At 39.0% G+C, this 4,991-nt stretch overlaps 1 protein-coding gene across 3 annotated transcripts in view; it reads right to left on the bottom strand.

Annotated features, from left to right (window-relative positions):
* Positions 1-4,991, bottom strand: part of JMJD1C (jumonji domain containing 1C) — a 325,504-nt gene that overhangs the window by 113,890 nt on the left and 206,623 nt on the right. For 2 of the 3 annotated variants that reach the window (XM_011944098.1, XM_011944097.1), the window contains exon 1: positions 317-894. The exons of the other annotated variant lie outside the window; for it this stretch is intronic. The gene's annotated coding sequence lies outside the window, so the exon portion shown is untranslated. Of the gene's footprint in view, positions 1-316; positions 895-4,991 lie in introns of those variants that run through there. 3 annotated transcript variants of the gene reach the window in all.

Here is a 4,991-nt window from a genome sequence, read left to right as displayed (position 1 = left end):
AAAAAAAAAAAAAAAAAAAAAACCTCACAAAACAAATACCTCCACTTCTCTTGAAACACTAGTCTGAAAACCCTAATTTGAAGCACTTCTGCCATACTTTAAACAATTAAACTCTAGTTTTTAAATTAACTTTATAGTTATTAAATTACTACAAACACAATAAATCTTTTTGAACAAAGTTAAAAATTCTTAAAACTAAAAACATTGAGGCCAGATCTTTTACAAAAGGCAGTGACCTTAATTTCTCAGGCTGAGAAGAAAAACCAAATGTAAATTAAGACAAAAGAAAAAGGAAGCAGAAAAATACAAACCGTACTTTGTTCTTGAGAATTTTAAAGTATTTTTAAATCTCAGAAATCCACAGCAAGGCTTTAAAGGTCAATAAGTATTTGCTGAAATTTCCATTTTGTTCTGGAAGAGTATTTATCTAGTGTAAATACTTCTTTAGTCTTCAAAATCACAGGCAAATGGCTCTCAAATCAAGCATTTCTGAGCTCACTTGCAGCGGCGTCATTGTATAGGAAGAAAAGCCAAGACCACAGAACGAAGCAGGAGCTGTAACCTAACAAGTCTCCGACGAGCAAATGACGATTTTCTGTCTGCTCTGGCTGAGCCCCGGCAGTGATGAGGATTACAACTCGCTCTTTGTCATCAGCACTGTGGTGTTAACGACTAAGAAATCCTGCAGCTGAAGCACTACTGCATCCTCCGATCTGGGTCAGGATAATTTCTCTCGAGGTCGCTTACATAACCAGTAAGATACTCCAAATAAAGAGAACAGCCATCCATCAGCTGGAGAAAGCCTTTCCCACTGTACTCTGTCTGCGTGGAAACACAGTGCAGTAGCTTCCAACAGTGCAGACACCCAAATGAGAACGAGTACTTGGCTTAGGGCACACTGAGAGAAGGGAAGAGGCGGTGCTCTGTAAACTGTAACTAATCCCCCGTCACAGGTGCTGATGGAGTCACTTCCAGCACGAGTCACATTACTGGTGATTACTCATTTGGCTGCGGCCATAGAGACTGGCTCATAATTTTAACAACAGACAAAGACAGACTAGTGGCGAGACTGAAAGCTCAAGTTTACTGTCTCCTTCATAAAGCAAATGCAAATACTAAGTTTTTGCTTTCCAGATTTACCAAGGTGAGAAAGTGCAGAAAAGAAATAACATGTGACTATCTCTCAAGTTGGCAAAAATAAAGCATCAAATACACTTTGTACGTTTTTGGGCACGATCTATTAATTAATATAACCATTTTGCCTTAAAAATATTAAAAACTTCAAAATAAATCAATTTAAAATATTTTTAGGCAAAAATCTCAACAATCTCATAGGCATTTTACTAAAAAAAAAACTGGTAGTATTTTGTAGATTTGAAAATATTCAACCATTTTCACTCATTACAAAAAACAATTTATCCTAGATAGTTCTAAGATACTTACAATTTGAAAGCATAAAATGTATTTCTCAGATGTGTTATATAATACAGTCTCTTAACATCTATCTAAATTCTAGAGTTCTGCTGTCCGATGTTGTCCAATATGGTAGTTACTAACCATATGTGGCAACTGAGCACCTGAAATGTAGTTACTCTGAATTGAGATGTGTGCTGTATGTATAAAATACACATTGAACATAAAAAAGAATTAAGATGTATCTCATGAATAGTTTTATTTTGATATGTTAATATTTTGATACATTGGGTTAAATACTGTAAAATTAATCTACCTATGTTAAAATTTTGATGTAAAGACTTAATTTAAAATCACACCAGTAGCTCAACATTTTATTTCTACTGGACAAGAATGCTCTAATAGTAAGTCCTCTATTTTTTGGAGGATGTAGTCTTGCTCTGTTACCCAGGCTGAAGCACAGTGGTGTGACCTCAACTCACTGCAATCTCTGCCTCCTGGGTTCAAGCGATTCTCCTCCTTCAGCCTCCCAAGTAGCTGGCTTTACAGGGTGTGCCACCATGCTGTTCATTTTTGTATTTTTAGTAGAGACAGGGTTTCACCATGTTGGCCAGGCTGGTCTCAAAAACTCCTGACCTCAGGCAATCCACCCGCCTCGGCCTCCCAAAGTTCTGGTATTACAGGTGTGAGCCACTGTGTCCAGCCTCTTTTTTTTTTTTGAGACAGGATTTTGCTCTGTTGCCCAGGCTACGGTACAGTGGCACGATCTTGGCTCACTGCAATCTCTGGCTTCTGGGTTCAAGCGATCCTCCCACCTCAGCCTGCCATGTAGATGGGACTACAGGTGGGCATCACCATGCCTAGCTAACTCTTTGTATTTTTTGTAGAGACGGGTTTCACCATGTTGCCCAGGATGGTCTGGAACTCCTGAACTTAAGCGATCCACCCACCTCAGTTTTCTAAAGTGCTGGGATTTCAGGCATGAGTCATCCTGCCAGGCCTTATAGTAATTTCTCGTTTCATAGCGGAGACTTATGTGATGATATGAGACTGACTCTGACTACTCAACAAATCAAGGAGCAGAGATGGAATGGAATATAAATTTGTGGCTCTATGTAAAACATCAGGTTATGTCTATTAATTTGTCAGTATAATTAAATTTTAACCTTTAGAGCATCCAGTGAAAATTTGCAAGTTTCTGACTTAGAGCAGGAAAGCTGGCCATATACTTAGTCAACCACACTTCTATATTACAATTTAATTGAAATGGTTTCAGTTTTATTGTAGAAATTAATGATGAAACAGAGGAATTATATATAGTAACATGCACTGAAACTTTAAAAATACACTTGTAGGTGTAGGTGCAAGAAAATATTTAATCTATTTTAAGATGTATGTAAATAGTCTTTTTTGTTTTGTTTTCTTTTGAGACAGAGTCTCACTGCTGCCCAGGCTGGAGTGCAGTGGCATGATCTCGGTTCACTGCAACCTCTGCCTCCGTGGGGATTCAAGCAATTCTCCTGCCTCAGCTTCCAAAGTAGCTGGGACTACAGGTGCACACCACCATGCCCGGCTAATTTCTGTATTTTCAGTAGAGACAGGGGTGTCATCATGTTGGCCAGGCTGGTTTCGGATTCCTGGCCTCAAGTGATCCACCCGTCTCAGCCTCCCAAAGTGCTGGGATTACAGGCGTGAGCCATCATGCCCAGATGTAAATAGTCTTTTATTATAAATTTATCCCCATGGAGAAACCTCAATTTCAGTAAATCTAAAAATTCGTACTAATTAAAAAAAATGTTTTTTGAGATAGAGTTTCGCTCTTGTTGCCCGGGCTGGAGTGCAATGGTGCGATCTCAGCTCACTGCAACCCCTGCCTCCCGGGTTCAAGAGATTCTCCTGCCTCAGCCTGCCATGTAGCTGGGATTACATGCACGCACCACACTTGGCTAATTTTGTATTCATACTGACTTTTTTTTAAAATAACACATACATAACCCCTTTATATCTATTCCAGAAGTATCACTTTCATTTCACAGAAATTAGCAGGTTAGCTACTGAAAAGAAGCCAGGATCAGTGGCGGGTGGATCACTTGAGGTCAAGAGTTTGAGACCAGCCTGGCCATCATGGCAAACCCTGTTTCTACTAAAAATACAAAAATTAGCCAGGGCATGGTGGCGTGCCTGTAGGCTCAGATACTCTGGAGGCTGAGGCAGGAGAATTGTTTGAACCTGGAAGACGGAGGCTGCAATGAGCCGAGATCATACTACTGCACTCCGGCCTGGGTGACAGAGCGAGACTCTGTCTCAAAAAAAAAGCAAAGCAAAGCTACTGAAAAGGTAATTTTAATTTAGTATATGATGAACCTGTGCTTATAAAAAGAATGAAAAGACATGGGCAGTGATTAGTCTAAGACTGTGAGTAAAATATGGCTTTATTTTACAGCACATATTGTGTAGGACATGCATGATACAAAAAGGTAACTTTATTTTTCTGTGATGGAGCTTCGTTCTTTTCTGCACAGGCTGGAGTGCAATGGTACCATCTCAGCTCACTGCAACCTCTGCCTCCCGGGTTCAAGCAATTCTCCTGCCTCAGCCTCCCAAGTAACTGGGATTACAGGTGCATGCCACCATGCCCAGCTAATTTTGTATTTTTAGTACAGACAGGGTTTCACCATGTTGACCAGGCTGGTCTCAAACTCCTGACCTCAGGTGATCTGCCCACCTCGGCCTCCCCAAGTGCTAGGATTACAGGCGTGAGCCACCGCTCCCAGCCAAGGTAACTTTAGAACGAAGTGTTTTGAATAATGTTGTCAAGTGGATATCAAATCACATACAACCATCCTAATAATTCATTCATAATCAATCACTGAGACAAAAATAAAAAGAATCTATGTAAAGAACTCACAATATGTTACCAAACCAAAAAAAAGCAAATGTTTAATACAGCTTAATATTATAAACTATCAAATTTTAAGTACTTTAATACATTTCCCCAATTTATTGTACATTAGAAACTTTCACAGGATTTATCTCATAATCTTGCATAAACTCAAGTTTGTCTACATTTTATATGATATAGACTTAAAAACAGCTGTTTTTGCTTCTCAAGTGCTTCAATCCCTTACAGAATCATAAAGCACACAGAAGTAGGCTTAGTTAAACCATAGAACTGTCTCAAGTCATAAAATCTTAGTAACACAAATGCACTAATTTTTAGTAAAATTAATGTAATTAACAATACTGAAAAACCATTCATTTTTAAAAAATATTTCACACTACATCATGGTTGTATTAAAATAAGACTAGCTTCTCCACTACTATAAATACTATAGAATCAATTCTTGATGCAAAGGATGCAGAGTTACAACTAGTTGGTAACAATCAATGTCTTTTAAATATTTAAAACGGGCTTGACGTATATATATTTAGAGATTGGGTCTCACTCTGTTGTCCAGGCCAGAGTGCAGTGAAGCTATCAGCTCACTGCAGCCTCAAACTCCTGGGTTCAAGGCATCCTCCTGCCTCAGTCTCCTGAGCAGCTGGGACTACAAGTACGTGCCACTACATCTGGCTAA

Source organism: Colobus angolensis, unplaced genomic scaffold (assembly GCF_000951035.1).
Source record: "Colobus angolensis palliatus isolate OR3802 unplaced genomic scaffold, Cang.pa_1.0 Scaffold226, whole genome shotgun sequence".
Lineage (NCBI taxonomy): Eukaryota > Metazoa > Chordata > Mammalia > Primates > Cercopithecidae > Colobus > Colobus angolensis.
This window is presented reverse-complemented; position numbering and strand designations above follow the sequence as displayed.